Source organism: Myotis davidii, unplaced genomic scaffold, assembly GCF_000327345.1.
Source record: "Myotis davidii unplaced genomic scaffold, ASM32734v1 scaffold168, whole genome shotgun sequence".
Classification (NCBI taxonomy): domain Eukaryota; kingdom Metazoa; phylum Chordata; class Mammalia; order Chiroptera; family Vespertilionidae; genus Myotis; species Myotis davidii.
Window position 1 is genome coordinate 2,881,754 of NW_006383016.1, and position 17,073 is coordinate 2,898,826.

The 17,073-nt window shown below is 45.1% G+C and overlaps 1 long non-coding RNA gene across 1 annotated transcript in view; it reads right to left on the minus strand.

Moving 5' to 3' along the window:
• The window catches only part of LOC107181704, a 28,370-nt gene that overhangs the window by 9,864 nt on the left and 1,433 nt on the right, over positions 1–17,073 (minus strand). The window contains exons 2-3 of the long non-coding RNA XR_001512398.1: positions 8,925–9,206; positions 1,736–3,739 (exon numbers count right to left, since the gene is read on the minus strand). This is a non-coding gene — a long non-coding RNA (uncharacterized LOC107181704). The remainder of the gene's footprint in view (positions 1–1,735; positions 3,740–8,924; positions 9,207–17,073) is intronic.

Here is a 17,073-nt window from a genome sequence, read left to right on the forward strand (position 1 = left end):
TGGGTATATTGCACAACTAGCTATTAACTAGCATGCTTGTATTGAGATATACAATTTGTTGAGCATTTTTTAAAAATATATTTTTATTAATTTCAGAGAGAAAGGGAGAGGGAGTGAGAGATAGAAACATCAATGATGAGAGAGAATTGTTGATTGGCTGCCTCCTACAGGCCCCCTACTGGGGATTGAGCCCACAACCTGGGCATATGCCCTGATGGGGAATGGAAGCATGACCTCCTGGTTTATAGGTCAACCCTCAACCACTGAGCCACACTGGCCAGGTGTCGTACATTTTTGAGCACTTACTGAATACAAGCTCTGTTCCTGGCAAAAGAGCAGATAAAGGATTGAATCAGACAGGGGCTCTTTACTCAAGAAATACATAATCCAGGGGATGAGATAACACTGCCTCTGAATAAGTTTGCTCCCTATTTGTGTTCCCAAAGAAACATTCACTAGTTTATATTTGTAAGGTGATTAAAGCAGTGATGTGCTGGCATGTTTACCAACCAGCTCACAGTGTTTGGGGAAAGAACAGGGGGAAGATGCCTGTATATGTGTGTACATGGGTTTATTATAAATTTTACTGATTTGAAGAATGCATAGCACATAATCCTATATAATAAAAGCCTAATATACTGAGTGTCCCATCGTCTAGTCAGCTGTTCAACCATTCAAAGTGTAATATGCTAATGATATGCTAAGGCTGCTCAACTGCTTGCTATGATGTGCACTGAGCACTGGGGGGCAGACAGCTGACCAGTCAACCAGTTGCTATGACATGCACTGACCACCAGGGGGCAGATGCTCAACACAGAAGCTGCCCCCTGGTGGTCATTGTGCTCCCACAGGGAGAACGCCACTTAGCCAGAAGCCAGACTCATGGCTGGCGAGCACAGCAGTGGTCACAGGAGCCTCTCCCACCTCTGCAGCAGCACTAAGGATGTCCAACTGCCAGCCATGGGGAGCGGGCATAAGCTGGCAGTTGGACATCCCCTGAGGGCTCCCGGACTACAAGAGGGCACAGGCCGGGCTGAGGGATCCCCCCCCCCAGTGCATGAATTTCATCCACCAGGCCTCTAGTTTATAAATAAAAATAAGTAAAACTCTTTACTGTAATTCCACATAGAAGTATTTTGCCAATTTTTTATGAACTCATGTATCCATTCTCAGTTTGCAAGTGATGAATGAATGTAGTTCCAACATGAATAGTGGTTGATATTTTCATTTACATTAATGATAGGACAAAAGTGAAAAACGAAGACATGTGTCAGAACTATATTCGTTCGTCAATGACATGAGTGACTTCTTTGCAGAATCAGATAATGGTTTTCGAATACTGGAAAAATATTTCCTCAAATGTTTGTGCAGTCGCAATGTAGCAGCCATAGACGTGACACACTTTTATGTTTAATCTGCATTATTAACATTTTCTCCATCACTTTCTTAAGTCTAGATAATCAACAAAACAATAAATCAAGTACTGGTTTGCAGCATTTGCTGGTTGCTGTGGTGTAAATATGCCTATCATGGTCAATTTCAAGCTACCAAGATGATGTCACTGAATATGGAATTGGGATAAGACACAGAATAGCCCACCATTGTCTAGTATGTCAACCACACAGAGACTATGGAAATAACCTCAAGAGCATAGATAATAATAAAATACAGTAAAAGAATGAGGAATTGGTGACTTTAAGTAATTATCTTTGTTTTGCATAAAATGTATTTGTACCTGTTCCATGAGTTTTCTTCCCAAGTTCCAGTAGGTTCTTGAAGATCTACCCCATTCCTTTCAGGGGCCACTTTTCAGCATGTGTTACCTGAGAGCAAAAACAGACTTGGTGTGCTGCATTACAGAGAAAGCTCCTCCCACACCAGCATCTTCTCTCATCTGACCTCCCTGGACTCCTCAGTGACCCAACCTAGGAAGTGGGTCTATTAATTCCCTGAAGGCAGCATTCTCCTTGGGCCTCTGGAGGGCTTTGTTACTGAGTAGTAGTTTGCTTATATTTTTATTCTAGAATATTTTTCTTCTTTCTCTCTCTCCTTCCTGTCTTTTCACTTCACAATTCTATTATGTGTCTAATTCTTTTGGAAAGGAAAGAGCAGCATTAATATTGTTGCCGACTTGGGCCTTTCTCCTAAGCGATTATGTTCTGTTACACGGGAGAGCAGAGCTGAAAGAGGTAGAGCCTGGAGGAAGCCTGGAGGGAGGGATGGGGTGGATCAGCTGCATCACAGCAGATGCCTGGGCCCGAGCCACACACCATCACCCCCCACCTACCTCACCCCACCCCACCCCACCCAAGCCTGAGCCATGATTTAAAATGCATATTCCTGAGCCCCACCCCCAAACCTGCATTTCTGGGGTTGGAGCTCAGGAGTTTGCTTCTCAAAAACTCCCCCAGCAATTCCCACTCATGCTCAACACAGAACCACTGACTTGGACCCTCTGCATGGAGACCACCTGACTTCAGGTACTTTGTTCTAGTAATTCGGGAGTTTTCATATGGCAGGCAAAGATGGCTTTGATTGGTTCTCAAAGAATCAGGCACCTTCGAGAGTAATGAGAAATGAACAGTATGGAATGATGGAGTAATTCTCTTCATAGGCCAGAATAGCAGAGAAAAGTAAGGGAAGCTAGCCTCAATGACTGGAGAAGGCAGTAATTAACACCCAACATAAAACGATAATGCAGCCGGCACCATATAATGCAATCCCACCGGGAACTGCAGATTGCATCCTAGCATCCCGCTGTCACAAAGCCCACAGGATGCAGCCCACACTGGCCAGGGCAGAGCCTCTACAACGCTGAATATTCTGCCATGTAGCAGGCACATTTATTTTATTCAAAAGAAGAATGGTCCTGTTGCCAAGCCATCTGATGGTAAAAGGAGATATATTTGACGGATCATAAAAACTGGTCTGCCACAGCCTTCTTATACCACGTTTCTAATGTAAATGCATCTGGTACGTGCAGCCCGTACCTCCGATGTGTAGATACCTGCAGAGAAAGGCAAGCAGGGACTAGAAGAGCCGTGTGGGGAGAGGCAGGAGCATGGCCGGAGAGAGGGAGACGATTATTTTTAACAATAACAAACAACAACAAAAAACCCACTTGGCAAACATCACTCACTTTTCCCAACCTGTTCCTGTGATACAGATTGACAGCCCTTTTAATATGAAATAAATCAGGCAGGAGAAGGAGTGTCTGGAAGAACAGGCAGATTGAGGGCTGAGTGACGGGACGCCTCCAGAACGCGCTCTGTTTGCATTTGCCTCGTAGTTGCTCACTTGAAAGGATGTCAGGCGCTTTGAAGGCTGCGGGGATGTGTTCTGAACCTGGAGGAGGAGCGTGCTGGAGTTCCTTGTGCCAGTGGAGCCCTCCTGTTGGCACGAGTGCAGGGCAGGCAGACCCTGCAGATATAAGAGGCCCTTTCCATCTCCCTCCCCCACCTTGGGGTTAAAAGGCATTTTGTCTAAAATCTGGTCTCATATTTAGTCAGGCCCAGCCAGTTATCTCAAGCCAGTGTGCTCACACTGGCGCATTAGGGCCTGGTCACTTCTCACCAAAAAAAAGCTGGCTGGTAATGAGCCATGTCACCTTTTGAGGTGCGTGGTCAGTGGACATCCCTGTCAAATGCACCCCTGCCTTGGTCCAGCCTTCCAGATGCTGAAGTTCCTTTGGTTAGCTGTCTTCTTGGATGTCCTGGAATGTCCAGTGCTCATGGGTATCCTGCAAAGCAAATACCAGTATCCATTAGTCATGAGACAACCAAAGTCGGTTTCAACATCTCCCACGGCACAGGAGGAAGTATTTCTGCTCTAAGGCAAGAAAATGCTTGAAAGGTATGGGGTGAGCCAGGAGTAAGCCCGGAGGGAAACAGGAGAACAAAGCAGCAGGCAAGCACAGAAAAAGTACCCAGTGCATGAATCGTGTCTCCATTCCAAAGCGCCACACCTGCCTCTCTTCTGCCAGGGGACCCTGCCCAGCCTTCACATTACCAGGCACAGGTATTTAATCCGAAGATTTGAAGTCTGGCTCCTGCTAGCATGGCTCTTTGATCAATTAACGGATATTGGCTGAGTCTCAGTGACGTGGTGGTCCCCTGGATGCTGGACTAGAGTGATAAATGATTCAGACAAAGCTGCTCCCCTCATGGAATTTGCATTGCAGTGGGAGACAATAAAGAAACGCAATGCTGTCCCAATAAGGTAAGTATAGATTGTGACAAATGCTGTAAAAGAAAGAGAGTTGATACGGTAACTGACGCTTACCCAGTCAGACAGAGGCCTACTTTACATGGAGTGATCAGGGATGGCCTACCCAAGGAGGACATGTGAGCTGATACCTAAAATGTGAAAAGAACCCAGCCACATGGTGAGCAGGAGGAGCAGGCCAGGTAGAAGGAACATAGTGTGAAGGCACTGAGCCAGGAATGGGCTCGGCGCAATGGTCTCCAAATGGGCTGCAACGCCTCCTTGCAGCACCTACCTCATGGGGCTGTTGTGTAGATCACAGGAGATGAAGCAATGTCTGCAGAATGTGCCTGGCATCGAGTCAGCACTCAAGAAATGTGGACTGCTACGATGATTTTCAAAGACTTGGGCTCATTTTGGGAGTATTGGGTGGGATGGGGGTATTAAGTCACCATCTTAGAGACATTCTGGGCCAGCTTTCCTGAGTCCCCATGATATCAGGTCACCAAAAGCATATGAGAGCGATTATAAAGAAATTACTTTCCCAGCAATTAATCATCAGTATCAGACTGCCAATACACATCCTTGCTGTATTATGACACATTGCATCACATGATGAGAATATAGAGTAGAAAAGGGGCCATCTGGAGCTGACCTTATTTAAGTCAAATCAATTGAAAGTCGGTGGGAGTTTTGCCTGAGTAAGGGTCAAGACCAATTATCGAAAGGCATAAGAGAACGCGGGGATGCTTTTGAGGGTATTAGATCTTATAGTAATTTTTCACAGTTCAGGGATACATTGAGGTAGCACCTCTATAATACAGGAAATATGCTGTTCATAAAGTCCCTTATTTCAATAGAGTCCATATGCATCTTTTAAATTTTCTTGGACAGATGCAAGAGTATAGTAAAAAGTACAAAATGGTTAAGATATGTATCTAGCCCTGGACAGATTGCTCAGTTGGTTTGAACGTCATCCTGTGTATCAAAGGGTTTCAGGTTCAATTTCCGGTCAGGGCACATACCTAGGTTTCAGGTTTGATTCCCAGTTGGAGCATATGTGGGAGGCAACCGATTGATACCTCTCTCTCTCTCTCTCTCTCTCTCTCTCTCTCTCCCCCACCCCTCTCTAAAAATAAAAACATATCCTCAGGTGAGGATTAAAAAATATACATGTGACTAAAATTAAAGTGGGAAATAGGAAGACAAAAACTTCTCATCAACTATCAGTTATGCTATTAACTCAGATTATCTGTTCCTCTACAGTAGATATAGCCAGTGGATATTGGAATGGTCCACAGCTTAGTTTTAGCCATCAGATTTCTCCTCCATCTTGCAGGTCTATCTGCTTTGGAGAATTAATTGTATCATAATATTGGCTTAGGTTTTAATTCAGATTATAAATCTAAAAAGAGAGCTATTTGGTATTTTATTTCAGAGCCAGCATTAGCTACGGATTGTTGGGTCTGCTCCATTCAAGTCCTCTCAAAATGTCAATAAGCAACTAGAGCAAAAGGCCCTAGGTCCCTGGTGGTCTTTCCCTGGCACGAGCTACTGAATCTTCTCCTCAGGAATCTCCATGCCTGCTTTGCACCTGATGGCTCATCGCCACTGAGATCCTCAATGGCCCCAACAGAACCATTTGAATTTTGAAACGTCTTGGTCAAAAGACTTCAATGTCATAAATATTTCACATGTCTAACTTGATAACTGTATTCCCAATTTGATGAGAGGACAAAAAGCAAAAAATGCTCAGCAGACTGTAAATAATTTGGAAGCAGAAATCATATCTTTTATTTTCCATGCCCTTCATGTCCTGCACTTATGAAGTCTCCAATGAATAAGTGCCCTGTAATTGGTAAATTATCAAGGAGTTGAATTGCTTTGTCTAGACAGACAGGATTGATTTGGGCTATAAGCTGACAACGTTACACTTCAGATTCTATACACAAGTGGTAATAATATTTCCTGCCCTTGAATCTTGGTACATAATCTACCATCGGTCTTAAACTGGTCAAAGGGAATCAGCAGAAACTTTGCAGTAAGAGATTCTTGAAATGTGAACAAATACAAAGTTGCGGGGGGGGGGGCATGTTTTGCGAAATGAGCTCCTGGTTTTAATCAGATTAGGGAAGGGGTTCGCTGGCTCAGTGGTACAGATGGTCTTCAGGGAGGCCATGTGAAATACTGCCTTCCAGGCAACCTGCTGGAGGGTGTGGGGGGCAGGGAAGGGCAGGAAGAATAATTCATCCACTGACTCCCATACTTCAATGGCCTAAGTTTTGTTTTATGTCCACTTGGAGGATGCCCTTGGATGACATTAATGTTGAATTTAGTGACAGCCTGCTGGCCTTCACACTAGAACTGCACCATCAGCTCTCCTGGGTCTTGAGCCATCTAGGGTTGGCCCACACTGCAGATTTTGGACTCAGCCAACCTCCACAAGCAGGTGGGTCAATTCATTACACACACTAACTAGTAAGTCCCTATATTTCCAAGCTGCTTGTGCAGTGGTGCAGATTGGGGTTCTGAGTAGTCTCATGCATCAGTGCCCAGGGGTGGCTCATGGACAGGCATGAGTTATGTTGGGTTATGCCCATAAAAGACAGTCACCGTGGCAACCTGGGGCAAATCAAGTGACCAAGGGCCCCGGGGTAGTTTAGGCAAAAGGATGTGAAGTGATGCCTAAGGAGCAAATGACTGCAGGATGGGAAATGCCAAGAGCAGGTTCTGATTCTAAAAGGGTATGTTTACAAAGCCACCCACAGTGACCTATGAACACAGGGAATGTGTGTTTACATTACAGTGGGGTAAATTTTTAAATAACAAGGCAACATATACTCAAAGAGTATCTATGTTTTAATGTCATTAGATGCATGATTTTGCGAAAGTTATTCAGCTTCTTAACTCTTGATTCACTAATTTTTAAAATGGGAGCATTGGGTTGATGATGTCTAAGCTTTCTCTTAGCTCTAAAATTCTGATCTTTTCTATAATATGAACAAAGAATAGAAATTTAGCCCTCCCTGGTTTGGCTCAGTGGATAGAGCGTCAGCCTTCGGACTCAAGGGTCCCAGGTTCGATTCCGGTCAAGGGCATGTACCTTGGTTGCGGGCACATCCCCAGTGGGGAGTGTGCAGGAGGCAGCTGATCGATGTTTCTCTCTCATCGATGTTTCTAGCTCTCTATCCCTCTCCCTTCCTCTCTGTAAAAAATCAATAAAATATATATTTTTAAAAAGAATAGAAATTTAAAGATTACACAGCTCTCTTACATTAAATGTCAGAATCAGAATTTTCAAATATTTCATTAACAGAAAATAATGCACCCAAATCAGTATGATGATATTGAGCATAACTAAATGTCAAGTCTGAGATTTGGGTCCAAATAATCAAGTCTATAAACACAGATGAGGGGAGATTTGACTTGAGAGTCATTTGTATTAAACAACAGCAGCAGTGTAGAGATTGCAGGGGGTGAGGAGGGTTGAAGGTGGAAGAGGGTATGGGGAGATAAATGGTGATAAGAAAATATTAAATTAAATTTTGAAAAATAAATAAATAAAACAGCAGCCAACCCTGGGATTTCTGTTGACGTCAAAATCTAATGAATCAACTGCTGGATAAGCATGTTCTTACTGGAGTTCCTGCACTCAGTGAGAGGTTGGCTAAGATGGGCTGGATGGACTCTGAGGGTCCTTCTGAAGATTCCAAGCTTCATTCATACCTTTCTCTTTCCTTTACCCTTTGGCTCAGTACAATGAGATTGTGGCCCAGAGCACAATCGCCTCAAGGTCAAGTGCTCCAGTAGGGTTTTAATGGGATTGCTGAGTGGCACAAGGTCACTTAGAGAGACTCTCAGCTTTTTCCTTCTCCTCACCCTCCCGGGGCGATTGTTCTGGATTGTGGCTCCCCTGCCTCATGTACAAAGTCACCTAAACACAAAGCTCACAGCCAGCCAGCAGTTTGGGGAATCCTCCCTCAGCAATTCAAGAGTTCGAGGCAATAAAGGTGGCCCCCTGGAGTGCTCCGCCACTCTGCTGACTGGAACCAAATCTATCTGAGACTTGGAAATATGATCCAGGTGGGGACGGGCTATGATTTAATGTCATCCAAGTACAACAGGCCACACTTCTTAAAGAAACCGCTATAAATTATTTGTGCCTAATTCTGCCGGTGGATGGAGAACATGGTATAGTCTCAAGTACAAGAGCCCAGCTTGTATCTAATAATTGTTATATCTTCTCTGAAACTGACTGCCGATGTCTCAATTTTAACAATTTAAATAACAAGCTTAACCAAGTGGAACGAGGCTCAGGCAGGCTGGCACTCTTGATGAAAGCAGGACAACTCTCATGTCTGAGCGCATTTTTACTTTGACATGAGCGGTGACACACAGAGATGAAATCTGGTTAAAGCGGCAGCCTCCTCAACCCCGTGACAGCTTCTTAGGCTCAGCAAAACAATTCCCAGTCACTGCGCACACACTTGTTAACTTTACTCCAGAAGACTGATGAGAAACAACGCTATGAATATGATAATAAGAGGTGAGCGCTGGAAAGGTAAGCCCGTGGAGCTGGGCAATTGGCATGTTGTTTTCTTCATTTTTAATGGGCCGCTCTATAATAGTCTTAATTTTGGGGTGCATCTAGTTTGCTTAGAAACTAGACGTATCTCTTCCGTGCCCCAGGTATTAATGATGACAGCACATTTTTATTTTACCTGTGGTTGGATTGCTGTTGACACTGTGAGTGGTCAGATATGATTTCCTGTAGATTGCTCTCTTATCCTTTTGATGCTCTTCATTCCATGTCCTGAAAATTTTTCCCATTTCAAAAGCTGTGCCACGCTCAAAGTTATGTAATACATGCAAAGCGAGGCCAATTTTGAAAGATGTTTGTGTCCTTAGGCGGCCATGACACAAGGTCGTGCTGGGAAGTCACAGCATGACTTGTAGAATTTCTCCCAAATTGCAAGGTCGTGTAGAAGAGTGAGGAGACTAGCCTGTGAGATAAAAGATTTTGGAAAAGCCGCTTAATCTTTCTGGATCCTGGTTTCTTTAGTAAAGCAAAGAACTGGGTTATGATATCAAGTTCCTTCTAGCTCCAATGTCCTATAATCTTATGCTCCTAGTCTAAGGGCAATTAAAATGAACTCAAATTCACTTGCATTATTTTAAGCTAAATATCAAAAGTCTTAATAGCCACTTTGTCAAACAGTTTGGCAGTCTCTTAAAAAGTTAAGCATACACCTACCTACCTTATGATCCGGCCAATACACTTCTAGCTATCAGCCCAAGATAAATGAAACCTGAAATCTATATAAAATCTTGGACACAAATGTTCACAGAATCTTTATTTGTAATAGCCCCAAACTAAAACAACCCTAATATCCATCAGCAGGTGAATGCATAAATTGTACTCTACTCACACGATAGAATATTACTCAGCAATGAAAAGAAATGGACTCTGTTTTTACCTCTCCTTTGCTGAGGAAGAGAGACGTGAACTGAGTTTTCTAGAATAGCCTCCAGTTAGTGTCCTCATGGGATTGCCATTCAGGCATGTCCTGGGTCAGTCTCCTCACAGTGACCTAACCAAAGCCACATAGGCCTCCCTCTATTACAAATCTAAAGTCACAATAAATTGTAAGCATTCAACTCTCCAAAGCTTTGAACACCAGAAAATATAGTGCAATATAATAGTGCTACTCATCATATAATGACATGATTTGTTTGAAGACACTAATCTGCAAGGCTCTATCAGTAGCTTTGTCCTATATAGGAAATGATTATGTGAAAATTTTTCCTCCATGGTTAGGTAGTCTCTTTGGAAGGGAATGTCAAAAGTCTAGGCTGAGGCCCTTCTTGAATGGCAGGCTGGTTCCCACATTTCTTAACACCCACCTTGCCCCACCCAGTGTTAGCTCAGATGCAAGTTCCGGCTATCATTACTGACTCAGTCCCTGTGGTGAGCCCCACATTTGAAAGGGCGGGGATCCCAAAGGAAATCTGGGACACTTCACCATAAATGCAGCCAAGCAGCATGGAAGCTTTCCTGTAAAGTTGCACACGTACACGCACACACGCACATACACATGCACACACACAGCCAGCCACCAATTCAGAATTTTTGCAATCAGAAAAATCGAAGTCTCTTTAAATTAGTGGTTTGTCCACTTGTGGTTATTATAGCAAGTGCCCCAGACACCATCAGAAGATCTAAGAATAGTCTTCGTATGTGTTGCTTTTAGGAATTCTGGCCAGCTCACCCACCAGGGATCGCACTGAGCCTGGGTACTGTGTCTTCTGTGAAAACATCTCACCCAAACAGAGACTCCTCTGACTGAAGGGGTTCAGCCCAGCAGCATCTGGCTGAGTGACCTGGGTCTCTGCCACCTGTGTCACTGACACCTTCTCTCTGCGCGGTGTGCTTCCACACGCCTCGCTCCAGCCCCTCCTTCCAGGAAATAGGACAGAAAAGATGTTAAAAAACACACACTGGATCCTGCTGGGCAAGCACTGGGCCACCCAGGGCACTGCATTCAGGAACCCCGGCTCAGGGTGGCCAGTGAGAACCTTGAAGTCAGAAGTAGGTTGCAGATACTCAGATCCTGAGGCATGCTAGGAACTATGTCAGGGATTCTCCAAAATGTTTGTATACCAACCCATGGTAAGAGATACAGTTTATATTGTGATCCAGTACACAGATACCCACACGTGGACACAGATATAACCATCTAACTGAACACTGCCCACTGCAGAACAGCTATTCAAAAACTATATTTTGAATGAACAAAGCAAAACCAACCCTTAGTGAAATAATACTATCCCCAGGTGCAGTGCACTCTGATGTCTTCTATCCTGTTCTATCTTTTCCATGTCTTTAAAAGGGTAGCAAGTTGCAAACCCACAGGTGATGGGGTTTGCAACTAAAAGGGAGCCCTGACGTGAGAGTTTACACCCTGCCTGCCCCTCACTGAGATGACTGACACCTGTCACTTAGGAAGCAGGGGCTTGGGGATATGGCAGGCTAGCAGGTGGCTCTGGGCTGTAAGGGGAAGACTGGTGAGCGAGCCATGGCGTCACAGAGCAGCAGGGGAGCCGTGTTCCTGGCCAAGCGCAAGGGCACTGCTCTCTGGGTGCAGACCTATGCCTATCTCCACGTTCCAGTCCACACACTCCCCTTGTCCCCTCATTGGAAACCATTCCTCAAGCCCAGGAAGATTTTGCAAGTGGAGTCAGAAGTCAGACCGGCGATTGCTTCGCTTGCGTGTCATTCGAAGGGGGAGAAGGGGGTTGTGTAAGCTTCTGTGAAAATCATGGGGTAACTTGGCAAATGAGAAATCCACTCAGACCCACAAGGAGCACAAAAGTGAGGAATTAAACAACTTTATAAAAAAAGGATCATGACTCTTGATGCACTAACACACACTTTAGACCTACTGAAAACCTCCCATTTCAAGATAAATGAAGAGTATTTCCTGAGCTGGACAGGCTGTTCTCACAGCCACGCGCTGGGGGTCTGAGCTCTGGGTCAGCCAGGGCTGGGTCAGTGTCAGGGACCCAGGAGGGGACGGTCCCTGCACTTCTAGGAAGAAGGTTGTACCCGGAGCCCCGTTTTTCACTAAAGGGATGTGCTCGGTTTGTACCTGATGAAGTCGGGAAGAAAGTTCTACGCCAGTGCGTTTGCCTCCTCCAAGTTTCATCATCACTCACCAAATAAGCATAATTGCTGCGCGTTTAAGAGGTGCCGGGAGCAGAGGCGCTGCCGGTAATTGCCTAATGGGCAGGCGAAATGAGGTGTGAGGCACATCGGTGTGAAGAAAGCCATCGCCATAAGTTTATTAACATTGAAAATTAAAGGAAGCCCGGCCCCAGCCAGGCAGCCCTCGCTGAAATGAATCCCATTATCCCTCTGATGACGGCATGGGGCTCAATCGGATGCCACCCAGGGGGCAGAGCAGCCTGAATGCAGGTCACCCTCTGCCTGCTCTGAGCTGAAGTTCCTCTGGTTCAGATGCTGATTGCAGAGGAAACACAAACACCCTGCCTGCCTGCAGCTCCTCCAGCTCCACTGAACTACACGGCCCTTGTGGAGCAGTGACAAGGTGGAGGCCGAGACAACTGTATACCTTCTGACCTGGTGCCACTTTTACCATTGCTGGATGGAGTTTGCCAAGGTGTGTTATAGGTGCTGGAACTAAGTACTACCGGGTCCATTGGAAGGAAGCGGGGGTCCAGCCACCTCTACCTCAGTCCCCTGCCCACCGTGGCTTTGTCCAGAAGGAAGGACATCCGATCTAATTAGCATATTATGCTTTTACTATTATAGATTTCTAGATGTCCAGGGCTAGAAAGAGAGCTTTTCTTAACCTCAAGCACATCCCATCTATGCAGGAAACAAGGCTGTCCCCGGTAAAGTAATCAGAAAACAACCAATGTGTGCTGCAGCGGACAGCCTGAGGAAAATGCAGAGGAAGGAGAACTCCAGGAGGGCACGCTGCTTAGGTGAAGGGAAGGCAGAGGGAACCGCGTGGACAAAAACTCACGGACAGGAGGCTCTTGGAGGGAGGAGACCCACTGGGCAGATGGCAGGCTTTGAGCTGGGGACTAGTACACAGCAAGCTTGGGTGGATAGAGAGAATGGCACAGGGTGGAGTCTGGGCTTAATGTTGGATTGAAAGGGAACCCTTTTAGGTTTCAGAAAATTACAGGAATCATAGGATTAAAGCATTTAAATCATTCTACATTGAATTTGCCTCACGTTTAGAAAGTTTGAATTTTGTGTTTTCTTTCTGCCCTCCGTCTCTGCGAGTGGGCCTTTGTGCCCCAGAGGCCACTCTTCCACCTGCTCCCCTCTTCCAGGACACTCCTCACAGCTTCTTCCCTCCTGCTCCCACCAGCATGCAGGCCTGCAGCATTTCCATCACAGGAGGGAGGGAGGGAGAGAGGGAGGGAGGGGAGGAGGGAGGGAGGGAGGGAAAGGAGAGGAGGAGAAAAGAAGGAAGAAGGAAAACAAATTCTTTCTTGACCTCACATTTCAGTTTCTGTCCCATTTCTCTGCTCTGCCTAGCAGGACGATTCCTCCAAAGAGCTGTCTACACTGGCACACTGCACACCTCTCCTCCCATTCTCTCTTGAACCTGCTCCAATCAGGCTTGAGCTGCCGCATGTGAGTCACCACTGACCTCTGTGCAATGGCCAATTATCTATTCTCATCTTATTTGAACTCTCAACAGCTTTCCTCGCTTGGCTCCCAAGACACAACTCCTTCTCCGTCTCCAGCTAGTTTCTTCCCACCTCTAAAAATGATAGCACCCCGGGGCTCAGTCCTTGGACCTCTTCTCTCTCTAAATTACCGAGTTGATCTCATCTAGTTTCTTGGCTGAAAACACCATGTACATGCTAACAAGCCCCTAATTTACATCCCAGTCTGGACCACTTCAGACTCCAGAGAGATCTACTTGGACAAGCAGCAACCATCTCAAATTTAATATTTCCAAAAATGAACTTCTGGCTCCTGCCCCATCTCCCAAACCCACATGACACACACATGCATCAAAACCTCCTCCTCCAGCAGCCTCTCAGTTAAGGTCAACTCCCTCCTATCCTTTGCTCAGGACCAAAACCTTAGTCATCCTTGACCCCTTGTGTATCCCATATGCCAATCCATCAGCAAATCCAATTTGACTGTTTTCAAACTATATCTAGACTCTGACCATTTCTTACCACCTCCACTGCCTCCTTCCTGCTCCAAACCACCATCCCCCGCCAGGATAACTGCACAGCCTCCTAACGGCGCTCCCTGCCTCCATCGCCAGGAGGGCCATGGCCAACACAGCAGCCAGAGAGACTCTTTTAAAGTAAAACTCAAATCATGTCACTTCTCTGCTCACAACCTTCTAATGACCACCCACATCACTCAGAATAAAATCTGACATTTTTTTCAGTGGTCTAAAAGTCCTGTACTCTCTGGCTCCAACTACTTCCCTATCTGTCCTCCACTCCTCTCCCCTCACTCAACTACACTGGCCCCTCGCTATTTCTCAAACACACACACACACACTCCTGCCTCATGACCTTTGTATTGCTGCTCCTCTGGCTGAAATGGATTTCTCCCAGATAGTCACATGGCTCCCTCCTTCAGTTCCAGCGCATGTCACCTGGGGAGTGAAGCCTTCCCTGACCATCCTATAGAAAGCACAGTTACACTGCACACTGGCCCCTCGCTATTTCTCACACACACACACACACACACACACACTCCTGCCTCATGACCTTTGTATTGCTGCTCCTCTGGCTGAAATGGATTTCTCCCAGATAGTCACATGGCTCCCTCCTTCAGTTCCAGCGCATGTCACCTGGGGAGTGAAGCCTTCCCTGACCATCCTATAGAAAGCACAGTTACACTGGTCCCCCAGGTCTCTGCTTCTGCTTGGCTTCTCTCCATTCGGCTTATCGCCATCTGCTAAACCGCATTTCACTTGCTATTTATTCATTGTATCTACATTAGAATATAAGCTCATTTGGGGCAAAGTCTATGTTGTGGTCATTCCTGTGTCGGCACCTATGGTGTAGTAGGAGCCCAAAAGCACTTGAGGGAACAAGATTTGTTTGAACCCATCTTTCAGACGAGATCGGGCCGCGTTCAGGGTGCTATGGCCGTAGACTGAACCCATCTTTCAAGCCCCTGCCTTTTACAAGAAAGACACAAAAACTGTCTCTGCTGCAGCCACCCCTTGCCAGGTGGCTCAACATTCAGGGCCTTGACAACTCCCATGGATGCCACAGAAAATATCTTGAACACATGGTGTCACTGGCATCCCCTTTCCTCCATCCCCACACCCTTCAAGGTTCCCAAGATGAGTTTATTTCTCCCCTCTGTTCCCTTGCCTAGGAAATAAGTTTTCTGATGCCAGCTGCTGCCTGGTTGCTTCCCACCAAAACAGAAGTAATTGACTGTAGCCCACTGTTTCCTTCCATTAAGCTGAGGGAGCAGTGGCCAGGATATCAAGTTTCAGCTCCTTCACTTACTTACTCTGTGATTTCCACCAACTTTTTTAATGTCCTGAATCTCAGTTTTCTTAAAAATAGAATGGGAAAAATAAAGCTAACATCTAGAATTATCATGGGACCCTATGAAATAAAGAATGCATAATGGTTGGCATATAGTACTTGCTCACTCAATGTTGATTTCCTTTCTCATCCCACCAGAAGGTGAGTTTAGAATTACTCCAAAATCACTATTTCTAACCCAGTATTTGACCATGGCCTTCCAGAGATGTCTGGCCAGGGCTCAGCTGTGATGGAGAACATCATGGGCTTATAAACTGTTCAGGCCATTCTCTCCCTTCTCCTTTTCCCCTCCCCTTCCTCCTTCAACAAGCCCACCGAGAGACAGGCTGCCCTTGGCATCCCTCTTGCAGTCCTTCCCTGTCCTGCAAGGGTGGTGAACTGAATTCCGAAAAATGACAAGTCATTACAAACATATTGCATGTTGTAAATGAAAGAATGTCCTTGTTAGAAAGCCAAATGACTTACTTTGGGAGTAACTTTAAATGTTAAGGATAGGATATTGCAAATGCAGAGTGTAATATCCCATACCTAACACTTTGGTATAATACTTTAAATATACATGTGGTGCTCTAATAGCGACCCACATGGACATTGGCATGAGTTTTTTAACTGGAATGCTCTCTGACATTAACTCTCCATTACTAAGCTCTCTATTGATTTGGGTTCATCTCTAAAAGTTCAGACTTGGAGAATACTCAGGCCAGGTCTCCTCTGAGGAGGGTGGCATGAAGAGTTGGTAATTATCCAATGAATTCTGGTAATTATACAATGAATTACAAATTGTCTTTACCAGTGCTTCCTGGAATGTTTAATTCAGTATCATACCAGTGAACTTTCTTGGACACCTTTGTTGGAGTAGGTTGGGAAGGGTGTTGCCCAGTGGGAGGGCCTTGTCCAGGTACCACTGTCCTTGTACTTGCTTATCTACATCTCCTCACCCCAATACGTCCTTATAAACACATGTAATTTCCACGACTTTGGCTTTAGTAGGCCACCATCCCCTTCTGCCTCTAACGTTAAAACTCTAAAATAAATTTTTAAAATACTAAGGGAGTGGGATAAGAGGTTCAATGAGGGGGGAAATAGGGACATCTGTAATACTTTCAATAATAAAGATAAATTTTTAAAAAATACAAAGCAAACCCTAACAGGCTGTGATACCTTGGATAAGTCACAATCTACACTAATAGCTTAACTAAAGTTCTGTGATTCCTGCTCTGCAACCCAGACTTTAACACACAGGTCATGGACGTCTTCAAAAGTTAAGTAAATAATAGGCTCTATGCTCCAAACTCAACTTAGCTGATTCTCCCAAAGTATATTTGATTGTGGTTGTTCCCAGGTTCCTGCAAACTTACTATATCTAGGAGCGCACAATTTGGCAAAGTTGGTCCAGCATGAGTTACATGCCTTTTGTTGGACAAATTGTTTTCCTGATGTTCATTTTCTTTTTTTTTTTTTTTGATCTATCCCTTTTTTATTTTATTTTTTACAATATTTTTTTTTATTACAAAGGGTATTACATATGTGTCCATTTTTCCCCCCGCCCTAGACAGTCCCCTAGCCTCCCCTATTCCCCAGTGTCTTATGTCCATTGGTTATGCTTATATGCATGCATACAAGTCCTTTGGTTGATCTCTTACCCCCCTACCTCCCGCCCCCGAACCCTCCCTGGCCCCCCCGATGCAGTTTGACACTCTGTTTGAGGCAGCTCTGCCTCTGTATCTATTATTGTTCAAAAGTTTATAATGGTCTCAATTATCCATGAATAAGTGAGATCATGTGGTATTTTTA